This window comes from Lynx canadensis, chromosome A2 (assembly GCF_007474595.2).
Source record: "Lynx canadensis isolate LIC74 chromosome A2, mLynCan4.pri.v2, whole genome shotgun sequence".
Taxonomy (NCBI): Eukaryota; Metazoa; Chordata; class Mammalia; order Carnivora; family Felidae; genus Lynx; species Lynx canadensis.
Window position 1 is genome coordinate 5,695,267 of NC_044304.2, and position 12,955 is coordinate 5,708,221.

The 12,955-nt window shown below is 52.9% G+C and overlaps 1 non-coding gene across 1 annotated transcript; it reads left to right on the forward strand.

Annotated features, from left to right (window-relative positions):
- On the forward strand, positions 1-73 carry TRNAK-CUU. Its single transcript has one exon. It is a non-coding gene; the product is annotated as a tRNA-Lys (tRNA).
- The last annotated feature ends 12,882 nt before the right edge of the window (positions 74-12,955 follow it).

Genomic DNA, 12,955 nt, shown 5'->3' on the forward strand with positions numbered 1-12,955 from the left:
GCCTGGCTGGCTCAGTCGGTGGAGCGTGTGACTCTTGATCTCGGGGTTGTGGGTTTGAGCCCCACGTTGGGCGTAAAGCTTACCTAGAAAAATTCAGGTAAAATCTGGTTCAAGCAATGGAATATATTCAGCTTTAAAAAGGAAGGACAGTCTGACACCTGCTACAACATGGATGGACCCGGAGGACCCTGCACAGCATGAGAAGCCAGACATAGAAGGACCCGTCCTGCGTGACACCACTCACAGGAGGTCCCCAGAGGAGTCCCATCCATAGAGACAGAGAGCGGATGGTGGGAGCCAGGGGTGGGTGGGGGCGGGGGGAGTCCGTGTTTCATGGGGACAGAGAGTCTGGGGAGATGGAAAGTTCCGGAGACGGATGGTGGGAGCGGGTGCACGACAGTGTGAGTGTACCCGATGTCGTTGAACTGGACATTTAACGGTTACGATGGTAAATTTTATGTTATGCGTATTTTACCACAATTAAAGTGTAAAAAAAGGTACTAAGAACTCTGAGAGGGCAATGGCACAGCACGGGGTCCTATGGGTCCTCGGGGGTCGCTTGCCCCCCCCCCCAAGCCATCCAGCCAGCAGGCCTCCCAGTGCAGCCAAGACTCCCTCGCCCGCCCGTGGTGCCCGGGTGGGGAGGACCCCGCACCCCGCGGCCGGGCTGGTGTTTACAGCAGCCAGACGTTTCCAGTCCCGGGGAAACGCACGGGAAAATCCACAGCGCGTTTGCTGGCGGCCGGTGGTTGATGCCAAAAGAAGGCAGATGGGCCGCGACGGGGTTCCCAGGGCTTCCCTCAGTCCGGCTGTTGGCCTGGGGGACTGTGCCTCCTGGGCTCCCAGCCCACCCGAGGGCCCCTGCCTCTGCAGGCAGCCTGGAGTAGGGGGAGGGGGCCGGGAAGTCAGCCCTGGGCCCTGAGCGCCTGGAGGCAGGAAGCCTGCAGCCCAGCCCCCTCTGCCGGGGGAGGAGCCAGTTCCCTGGGGAACCGTAAGTCTGGGATCGCTCCCCTCCTGCCCTCTTATTCCAGAGGAGCCCCGTGTCAGCTCGCGGCTGTCTGTCCCTCCGCCACCTGCTGTCCCCTGCCAGCAGCCCCGGCTGCACACCGCTCCACACGTGCTCGCCCTCAGGTCGGAGTTGCTGCCCTCCCCGTCACCACCCACCTCCCCCCTTTCCCACGCTCCCCGCTGGCTTCTGGCCCACTTGCGCCCCTCCCCCACCACGGCCTCTACCCTTCCAGCCATCCTTGTATTCAGTCCACACATAGTCACGGTGTAAATCATCTTAGAGCCGTCGGTGGTCCATCCATGCGGAAGCGTATGACTCGGCCGCAAAAAGGAGTGAGGGGCTGACACTCTACCACGCGGGTGAACCCAGAAAACACGCTGCGCGCAGTAAGCCAGACACAAAGGTCACGTCTCGTCTGATTCCATTGATGAGAAATGTCCAGAACAGGTACATCCATAGAAAAGTCAATTAGTCATTGTCGGGCTGAAGGAAGAGAGACTGGGAGCGGCTGCGTCATGGGGACAGGTTTTAGGGTGACAGAAATGTTCTAGAACAGCGGAGTGTGGCGGTATGCCGCTGAGTTGCTCACTTTAAAGGGCGAATCTTCAGGGCGCCAGGGTGGCTCGGTCGGTTAAACGTCCGACTTCAGCCAGGTCACGATCTCGCGGTCCGGGAGTTCGAGCCCCGCGTCGGGCTCTGGGCTGATGGCTCGGAGCCTGGAGCCTGTTTCCGATTCTGTGTCTCCCTCTCTCTCTGCCCCTCCCCCGTTCATGCTCTGTCTCTCTCTGTCCCAAAAATAAATAAAAAACGTTGAAAAAAAATTAAAAAAAAAAATAAAGGGCGAATCTTCAGGGCGCCTGGGTGGCTCGGTCGGTTAAACGTCCGACTCTTGATTTGGGCCCAGGTCTCGATCTCCAGGTTCATGGGTTCGAGCCCCACATCGGGCTCCATACTGCTGGTGGTGCAGAGTCTGCTTGGGATTCTCTCTCTCTCTCCCTCGCTCCCTGCCCCCTCCCCTGCTCTCTCTCTCTCTCTCTCTCTCTCTCTCTCTCAAAATAAATAAACTGAAAAAAAAAAGGGGGGGGGCAAATTTTCTGTTATGTGTATCTCACTTCAATCAAAAGAGAAAAATTATCCCAGGTGTTTCAACTGCCAAGGATGTGACGCACACGAGAGAAACCAGCCGAGTCACCCGTGGGTGCTCAGCCCAGGTGGGGTCACCCTTCAGGGCTCCAAATGGGTTGGCTCACACGGGAACAGGCTGTCTGAAGATGTATGGATTCGTTTGCTAGGGTGGCTTTAAGAAAACAGACATTTATCATCTCACAGTTCGGGAGGCAAAAAGTCGGAGATGGAGGTGTGGGCAGGTTGGTTTTGGGGAGGGAGACTCTGTCCCAGGCCTCTCTCCTGGCTTCTGGTGGCCTCATCTTCATGGGTCTCTCTGTGTGCACGTCTGTGTCCATACTTCCCTTGTAGAAAGAGACAATTATGTTGGATTTGGGGCCACCCTACTCCAGGATGACATCATCCTTACTAATTACACCTGCAATGAACCTACTTCCTGATAAAGTCACATTCTTGCTTTTTTTTAAGATAAAATTTTTTTTTTAAACCTTTTTTATTTATTTTTGGGACAGAGCGAGACAGAGCATGAACGGGGGAGGGGCAGAGAGAGAGGGAGACACAGAATCGGAAACAGGCTCCAGGCTCTGGGCCATCAGCCCAGAGCCCGACGCGGGGCTCGAACCCACGGACCATGAGATCGTGACCTGGCTGAAGTCGGACGCTTAACCGACTGTGCCACCCAGGCGCCCCTAAGATAAAAATTTTTAAATTATTTTGAGAGAGACAGGGAAGGGACAGAGAGAAAGGGAGAGAGAGAGAGAGACAGAGAGAGAATTCCAAGCAAGGGGTTGAACCCACAAACCGCGAGATCATGACCTGAGCCAAAGTCGGACACTTAACTGACTGAGCCACCCAGGCACCCCAATAAGGTCACATTCCAAGGTGCTGAGGGTTAGGACTGCAACATAGGAATTTCTGGGGAACACAGTTCAACCCATAGCCATCCCATGTGCCAGTTTGAGAGTACAGAGATGAGCCAAAAGGACCCCGTCCCTGTCCTCACAGAGCACCTGCTATGCTGGTTGAGGTCGATCCACACCAAAAAAAAGGCACAGGATTCGAGCAGGCATGTTGAGAAGTGTGTAAAGCAGCTTCACCTCATCGTGACATTCAAGTGCATTCTCTCTTTTTTTTTTTTTAATGTTTATTTTTGAGAGACAGAGTGTGGGCAGGGGAGGGGCAGAGAGAGACGGAGACACAGAATCTGAGGCAGGCTCCAGGCTCCGAGCGGTCAGCACAGAGCCCGACGCGGGGCTCGAACTCACAGACCGTGAGATCATGACCTGAGCCGAAGTCGGATGCTTTAACCGACCGAGCCACCCGGGAGCCCCTCAAGTGCATTCTCAAATGGCTCCGTGCCCGGGATCTAAGCGAACATGGGTGTCGCACACCTAGTGCCCCCCCCCCCCGCCCCAGGCATGCACTGGCCACACACAGTAGAACCGTGTATTGCTTCACAACGGATTGGAAATTTTAAAGGAAGCAAAAAAGCAAAACCGGAGCCTTCATTGCAGATCGTCAGGGAAGATGCTATAGGCGTGGGAAGGACACAGCCGCACTACACAACCACACGTGTGAATCCCCGCAAGCCAGGTTGACGCTGCTGTGCAGAAAGAACTCTGGGCCAAATCTGGGTGGGGGTCAAGAAACCTGGGAGGTTCTGTGGCGCCAGGAAGGGTAAGAGGAGGGAGGAGGAGGGAGACGCCACTGGCGGAGGGCGGAGTAGGAAGGGGGGGGAATCTGAGGGCAGCGGGGCAGGGCTCCCGGATCGTGGCTGAATGTGCCAGAAGCCGTGAGTACAAGCCTAGGGAAGACAGAGCCCCGGCAGTGCCGGCACCATCGGCCTGGATCCCAGGCTCTATCCTGGCAATTCCCTCGACCCCTCCATTCCAGAGAAGTCTCAAAGGCAGAGGGCGTGGCGGGGAGGGGCGGGGGCTGGTGGTGGTAGATGCAGTCCCGCCATTGATGAACCCCAACCTCCCGCTTCCCCCCCCCCCCCCGAGTGTTGGGACATGCCCTCTCCTGACGGAGACGGTGGCTCCCAGCCCCCAGCCCTGCTCCACTTGTCTGGTCTCTGCCCCACGACAATGCTGCTGCTTCTTGCTTTTTAAGTGTCTTTTATTTTCTGTATTCTGACGCTCTGTCATCCTGGGGGGCGGGGGGGGGGGGCCTCGCTGAACTGGAAAAGCCCGCCCCTCCCAGGGCTGGTGAATTCCTAGAGCTAGCAAACAACTTGCCAAACTATCTTTCACGCGCAAACCCATTAATCCAGAGTCCACAGCCCCACCCGCCGTGGGCTCCTGTCACACTCAGGGCCACCACCCCTGCCCCATCACCCCAGGGCCTGGTCCAGGCAATGGGGCCAGCCCCGGACACCGCAGAGTCTGCTGAGGTCATTCAAACTAGCCAGCCCCAACCCCGTTTCCCCCACCTCGCCCCCTCCTCCCCGGGGAAACCACAGTAAAGGCTCTAAGCCACATTTCCCCGCCCCTTCTACCCCATCACTGACCTGGTCCTTCCCCATGTGGCCCCGCTTGGCGTCCATGCCCCCCTCCCTGGGATCTGTGAGTAACAAACTACTTTTCCTTTTTCAAGGTAGAATATATTTTATTTTATTTTATTTTATTTTATTTTATTTTATTAAAGATTTTATCTTAGGGTCGCCTGGTTTAGTCAGTTAAGTGTCCGACTTCGGCTCAGGTCGTGATCTCGCAGTTTGTGGGTTTGAGCCCCGTGTGGGGTTCTGTGCTGACAGCTCAGAGCCTGGAGCCTGCTTCAGATTCTGTGTCTCCCTCTCTCTCTGCCCCTCCTCTGCTCATGCTCTGTGTCTCTCTCTCTCTCAAAAAATAAGTAAACATTAAAAAAAAAATTTTTTTTTAATTAAGTACAGTCTACATCCAATGTGGGGCTTGAACTCATGACCCTGAGATCAAGAGTCACACATTCCACCCACTGAGCCAGCCAGGTACCACCATTTTAAACATTTGTGAGTGCATAGCTCAGTGGCAATACATATACTCTCAGTGTTGTGCAAACATCCCTACCATCTGTCTCCAGAACTTTCATCTTCCCAAACTGAGACTCTGTCTCTATTAAACACTAATGCCCCCTCCCCCAGGTTCGTTTTCAGTAGGTAATGTTCATGGCTCAAAGCATGCAAGGCCCAAAGATGATCAAATGAACCTCCTCCTCTCTCCAGTTTCCTAGCCATCCAGCTTTCTCCTTCCTCGAGCTGCCTGTGTGGACCCCCCAGAAACACTCTGCACATTGGAGCAAATCTCTCCATCTGTATCATAAGGTATTTCAAGCCCCGGGGGGGTTGGGGGGGGGAGGGGCGGTGAGGCCATCAGGTCTGTGTTTGAAGCCCGCCCGGATGTGGAGAGGGGAACGGCTGTCTGCCTTTCGGAGCTCTGTGGATTTCAGAAACCCTGTGCGTTGCTTCGCTTAGTAAGTGTTCTCAGGCCCATCCGTGCTGTGGCAGGTGTCAAAACTTCAGCTCTTTTTGAGGCTGAATACTATTCCATTGTATGGACATACCACATCGGGTTTATCCTGCGTCTGTTGGTAGACACTCTGTCCCTTTCTGGGTCATGGTAACAGAAGGGGGGTTGATAATACTACCCAGGACTGCAAAGACCGACCCTAGGATGATAAGGCTCCCCAAATATGCTAAAAGCATGCCCCATTGTGACTTTTGGGGGCCCCGGGTGCTTTGGCCTTCATGGGTCTGATCATCCATAAAGGAAAAAAATATATCTATATACTAAAAGTTAAATTTGGGGCGCCTGGGTGGCTCAGTCGGTTAAGCATCTGACTCCTGATTTCGGCTCAGGTCATGATCTCATGGCTCGTGAGTTCGAGCCCCACATCCAGCTCTGCACTGACAGTGTGGAGCCTGCTTGGGATTCTCTCTGTGTCCCTCCCTCTGTCCCTCCCCTGTTCATACTCTCTCTCTCTTAAATACAAAACTTAAAAAAAAATTGTTTTTTTAATGTTACACCTGAGTTGGAGCATAAAGGTGAATATAATATAAAGACGAGATTATGGGGATTTTCCCTTCTTTTTAAAAAAATTTTTTCCTTATTTATTTTGGGGGAGAGAGAGACAGCGTAAGTGGGGGAGGGGCAGAGAGAGAGGGAGACGGAGAATCCCAAGCAGGCTCCGTGCTGTCAGCACAGACCCCGACTGGGAGCTTGATCTCACAAGCCGCGAGATCATGATCTGAGCCGAAATCAACAGTCGGACACCTAACCAACTGAGCCACCTAGGCACCCCGTTCCTTCTAATTTTAAAAGAAACTGAAGCATTTGCAAGGGCCCCCAAAGTATTGTGGTCCTAGGCATTTAATAGCTAAGTCCGTTGTGCTAACGGGTCAGGCCCGGTTCTTCGAAAGGCCTGATTGCCTCACAGGCTGTGCGCCTGCTGCCTACTGACCATTCTACCCATAACTCACGTGGACGCTGATGACTGCAAATAAATTTCCAGAAGAGAGATCAGCTTCCAAAGAGAGAGAGTGTCCCGCTGACCAGGAGGAGGGCCACGCAGCACGGTCCCAACGAGCGTGGAACAAAGGACCACCGCAGAAGTTGGAAACCTTTCCAGACTGTCCACCCGCCGTGGGCCCGGCACAGCAAAGGCCCTGTCACCTGCAGCAAAGGGCCCTGCTCTATAGTCTTGGAGCGCAGGGAGTGCAGACAGCGAGGCGGTTAGGAGTGGGTTGCGCTGCCCGCCTTATCCCCCAACAGGCAGGTTTTGCCATTCCACAGTCACCACGCCCTGTCCGGCCTGTCCCCTGGCTTCTCAGCAGTCCCGCCTGCTGGGTCGCCTGGTTCGGGACTCTGTGGTCTCTCCTGACGGCCTCAGTGGCCTCCTCACTGCAGCCAGAGGGATCTTTCTGCAAAGCAGAACTGACTGGATGACACCCTCCACGCCCTTGTGCACCCCTGACATTTGCGCGGCCATTCCCTCGCCCTGAAGCATGCCTGTCCTTACTCCCTGCCCTGTCGTCCCTGCCTGCGGCAAGCCTGCGAGAACCTAGCTGCTTTGTCGCTTCTCGCAAATACCGCAGCCGTCCCCCCATCGCAGCACTTGAGCGGCTCGACTTCTGGGGGCCTTTGCTTCCTTGCCTTAGAAAATGGGGGAAATGAGGCCAACTTCAGAGATCTTAAGGAGAAGCCAGCGTCTGCTGTATGCGCAGCTCTCGCTGGCACATCACCCTGCCCACCGGCCAGGAGTCCGCGCCATGACCTGGGACGACAGCCTGCGCCCTAACCGGGCCAGCCACGTTCTCTCTGACGCTGCCAGTGGCTGTGGGCCACTTCCTTCCCCTCTGCAAGCCGAGAGCTCATGATAGCATCCGCCCCGGGGGTGGGGGTGGGGGGGTGCTAAGGAAGATAGCGCTTCCCGGGGCTGGGCCGGCTGTCTGGAACAGAGGAGGCGAGCCACCCGTGCCAGTGGCTATTATTACACCTCGAGAAGGAGCGAGCCAGCCGGTCGGAGCGGGAGCGGGAAGGAAGCCAGACAGGAGGCAGACAGAACGCAGAGGCCTGTGGGCAGCAGCAGCTGGGCGTGGGCAGGGGCTCCGAGCCCAAGAGAGGACGCGGGGTAGCTGTGCTTTGCCAAGGGCGGCCGACACACGGGACGCGTATTTCTCACCGCTCTGGAGGCTGGGAGCCTGAGATGGAGCTGTCGGCGGCCCTGGGGGCTTCCGAGGCCTCTCTCCTTGGCTTGTGGACGGCCACCGTCTCACCTGTGTCCTCCCGTGGCCGTAACTTCTGCGCACGCCTGTGTCCCCACCTCCTCTGCTTTTAAGGACCCCAGTCATACTGGGTTAGGATCTGCCCTGATGACCGCATTCTAACTCGATGATCACATTAAAGGCCTTACAGCTCCTAAGGGTCACTTCCTGAGGTGCTGGGGTCAGAATGTCGACATAGGAAGTTGCAGGGAGGATGACATCCGGCCCACAACAGACACTGAGGGGAGTGTTGGGAGAAGGGAAGCAGGAGGGGCGCTAGGCTCCAAGCAGTAGGCTTGTCTTGTCCCCATCCAGCCTCCGCGAAGCCAGCGGACTGTCCTGTTCTGCCCACGAGCCCCGGCCGCTTGGTTAGATGCCAGAGTCCCTCATCAGGTTCTTCTCAGCTAAAGAGGGCTTAACTAAACCAGTCTTGTGAAGCTCTTGGCACACTGCCTGGCCTAGAAGAGCTTAATAAATCACAGCTCTCATTGTTAGTGAAGACGGTTTGGCCAGGACTGTTGATCTAGAAAAAACACCAGGTAGACCAAAAAGACAAGGAGCCTGATTATGATAAACATGACGATAAGTTGGAGGCATGGCATTATTAAAACTATATGCTTCATAAAACATAATACCAAAGGGTGCCCGGGTGGCTCCCTCGGTTACGCGTCCCACTTCGGTTCAGGTCATGATCTTGCCACGGTCCGTGAGCTCGAGCCCCGCGTCGGGCTCTGTGCTGATGGCTCGGAGCCTGGAGCCTGCTTCGGATTCTGTCTCCCTCTCTCTCTGCCCCTCTCCTGCTCGCATTCTGTCTCTCTCTGTCTGTCTCTCTCTCAAAAATAAACATAAAAATTTTTTTTTAATAAATAAAATATAATACCAAAACAAAAAAATGTTAGAAATAGAATAAGGTAGCCCGGGTGGCTCAGTTGGTTGAGCGTCCGACTCTTGATTTTGGCTCAGGTCACGATCTGATGGTCGTAGGATCAAGCCCCCTATCGGGCTCTGCGCTGAGGGTGCAGCCTGCTTGAGACTCTGTCTCTCCTCTGCCCCCTTTCCCCCGCTTGCGCACTCTCTCTCTCTCTTAAAAAAAAGAAAAAATATAGAATAAACTGGCAGAAACGTAACTGCAGTGAGAACTTAATCAACTATGGCAAACTGAGGGTTTAAGAATAGAAATAATCTACCCAACAGTCACACTGTTGTGCTATTACCCACATGGAGTGAAAAGCTAACAAGCACACACAACCTGCACACAGGTGCTCATGGGAGCTTTATTCATAATCCCACAGACTTGGAAGCGACCCAGACGTCCTTCGGTGGGTGAATGGATAAACCATGGGACATCCAGACGAGGGAATGTTATTCAGCGCTAAAAAGGGAGGAGCTCTCCAGCTGTGAAAAGACACAGAGGAACCTCAAATGCATGTCGCTAAGCGAGAGAAGCCAGTCTGAAAAGGCTACACACGGTATGATTCCAACTCGATGACATTCTGGAAAAGGCAAAAGCACGCAGACAGTAAGTAAAAGGATCCGTGGCTGCCAGGGGTGGGGAGGCGGGAGAGATGAACAGACGGAGCACAGGGGATTTTTTACGGCAGTGAAATACACTGTATGTCACCACAATGATGGATACATTCATTATCCATCTGTCCAAAGCCATAGAGTGAACCCCAACGTAAACCATTGACTCTGGGGGCGCCTGGGTGGCTCAGTCGGTTAAGCATCCGACCCTTGATCTCGGCTCAGGTCACGATCTCACGGTTCGTGAGTTCGAGCCCTGCATAGGGCTCCACGCAGACAGTGTGGAGCCTGCTTGGGATTCTCTCTCTCCCTCTTTCTGCCCCTCCCCCGCTTATTCATTTTCTCTCTCATTCTAAATAAACATTAAAAAATGTTTTTTTTTTTTAAATTTTTTTTAACGTTTATTTATTTTTGAGACAGAGAGAGACAGAGCATGAACGGGGGAGGGGCAGAGAGAGAGGGAGACACAGCATCTGAAACAGGCTCCAGGCTCTGAGCTGTCAGCCCAGAGCCCGACGCGGGGCTCGAACTCACGGACTGTGAGATCATGACCTGAGCCGAAGTCGGACGCTCAACCGACTGAGCCACCCAGGCGCCCCTAAAAAATGTTTTTAAATAGAGTATGGACTCTGGATGGTAATGAGGTGTCAGCGCGGGTTCACGGACCGTAACAAAAGTGCCCCTCTGGTGCCACGTTGACGGTGGGGACGACAGAGGGTATGGGGACTTCTTTCCTTTCCACTCAATTTTGCTGTGAACCTAAAACTGCTCTAAATATAAGTTATATGTTAATTTTTAATTTGTATTTTTTATTTACTTATTTTCTTCAAATGTTTATTTATGCTAGAGAGAGAGCGCACGAGCAAGGGAGGGTCAGAGAGAGAGGGAGACAGAGGATATGAGGCGGGCTCTGCACTGTCAGCAGAGAGCCTGACGCAGGGCTCGAACTCATGAACCGCGAGATCATGACCTGAGCCCAAGTCAGACGTTTAACTGACTTAACCTATATGTCAATTTTTTAAAACAAGGGTCATTGTTTTTTACATTAATGCCTATATTGAAAATATGGTACTCTTTCGGGAGATGAATATATTAAAGGTACACACTTATTCACAAAAAGTAATGACCTAGAGAATGTGAATGTTATAATTAATGGAATAATTCATATACCCGGGTTTATACATTACAAATAATAAGTCGGTTTTTAAAAAAAATAAACTTCCCTTGGGGTGCCCGCGTGGCTCAGTCAGTTGAGTCTCTGACTTCGGCTCAGGTCATGATCTTGTGGTTTGTCAGTTCGGGCCCCACGTCGGACTCTGTGCTGACGGCTCAGAGCCTGGAGCCTGCTTCAGATTCTGCGTCTCCTTCTCTCTCTGCCCATCCCCTGCTTGTGCTCTGTCTCTCTCGGTCTCTCAAAAATAAATGAATAAATGTAAAAAACAAATTAAAAAAAAAAAAACTTCCCTTTCAGAAGATTCAGATTTACAGAAAAATTGCAAAGATGATACAGAGTCTCATACACCCTACAATCTTTCCCCTTGTCCTCATATCTTAGAATGAAGATATGGGACACTTGTTACAATTAATGAACCAACGTTGATGCATTTTTTTTTTTTAATTTTTTTTTTTCAACGTTTATTTATTTTTGGGACAGAGAGAGACAGAGCATGAACGGGGGAGGGGCAGAGAGAGAGGGAGACACAGAATCGGAAACAGGCTCCAGGCTCTGAGCCATCAGCCCAGAGCCCGACGCGGGGCTCGAACTCACGGACCGCGAGATCGTGACCTGGCTGAAGTCGGACGCTTAACCGACTGCGCCACCCAGGCGCCCCAGACGTTGATGCATTTTAATCAACTTAAGCCCATACCAGATTCTTTCAAATTTTCCCTGATGTCCTTTTGGGTCCCAGGAGGACATCCAGGGTCACACATGGTCACTTAGTCTCATTTCCTTAGTCTCCTCTTGGCTGGGACACCTTCTCAGACTTTCCTTGTTTGTGATGACCTTGACAGTCCTGAGGGGAACTGGTCAGGAATTTCAGAGAATCTCCATCAGTTGGGACCTGCCTGATGCCCTTCTCACAGGTGGACGAGGGTGGTGGGTTTGGAGAGGAAAACCCAGAGGTGAAGGGCCCTTTTCATCATATGGCATCCTATCCAGAGTAGATGCTGACAACATGATTAATCACAGGGGTTTTCGAGGAACAGTAACAAAGAATGATAACACACGTAGGCCAAGAAGGAAATCTCTAAGCACAAGAAGGAGACACTGCCTAGGCCCCAGGTTCTGTAACGGCACAGCTATAAAAACGAAGGGGGCGTTACCCTTGAGCCCTGAGTCTTGCCCTCCCCAGGGCTTATAATCAAATCGCTCTAACACTTATCAAGGGGGGAGGGGCTCTACACCGGCTCCCCCGGTTCCCATCTCCTCTGTTCAGGCTCCTGCCTGACCCTCTCCTCTGGAGTGTGGACAGGACCTACGGAGTCCCTTTTAAGTAACAGAATACGGTAAGTGTGATGGGATGTCACATCTGAGATTAGGTTACAAAAGACTGTCACTTCTGCCCCGCTGGCCCTCTCTTACACCCTTGGATGGAAGTCAGCCGCCGTGTCGGAGGCTGGCACATACTCACACGGGTAAAACACCGAAGAGGGCTACCAGCCTATAATCAGTGAGAAGCGGAGGCTCCTGGTCCGACAGCTGTCAAGGGACTGAATCCTGCCAACAGCCGTAGGAATGATCCTGGAGCAGAACCCCCCTCCCAACCCCCACTGTTGGGCCCTGAGAAGATTACAGACCCGCCTCATACCTTGACTGCAAACTTGTGAGACACCCTGAACCACAGGACCAGCTGGGTCACACCAAGACGCCGGGCCCACAGACACTGTGAGAGCACACCATACATACTTGTCTTAAACCTCATATTTAAAAATTTTTATTTATTTTTGAGACGGAGAGAGAGGAAGAGGGAGAGAGAGAGAGAATCCGAGGCAGGCTCTGCACAGTCAGCACAGAGCCCGATGCAGGGCTCGAACCCGCGAACCGCGAGATCCTGACCTGAGCCGAGATCAAGAGTGGGAGCCTGGCGTCGGGCTCTGTGCTGACAGCTCAGAGCCTGGAGCCTGCTTCAGATTCTGTGTCTCCCTCTCTCTCTCTGCCCTTCCGCTGCTCGCACTGTTTCTCTCTCTCAAAAATAAATAAATACCCCCCCTCCCCCAAAAAAAAGAATCTAGGTGAAGCGTACGTGAGTGTTCATCATACCATTCTTGCAACTTTTTGGTAGCTTTTAAATTTTTCAAAAGGACAAGGTGGAAGAACCAACAAAGCACCCTCCTTCCTCCCCATATGTTCCCCTACCTGCCATCATTTTTCCTTCTACACACAGCAAAGATTCCTCTGAGGTGCCCACACTCGCTCTCTCTGTGTGCTGGCTAAATGTTTAATTACTGGTCCTCCAAACAAAACCAAAGGCGCCTGATCAGTAGTGTCTGCCAATTCCTGTGGTGTAAATATTCCCACCCCGGCTGATTTCACGGCTACTCACATGGTGTCGCTGAAC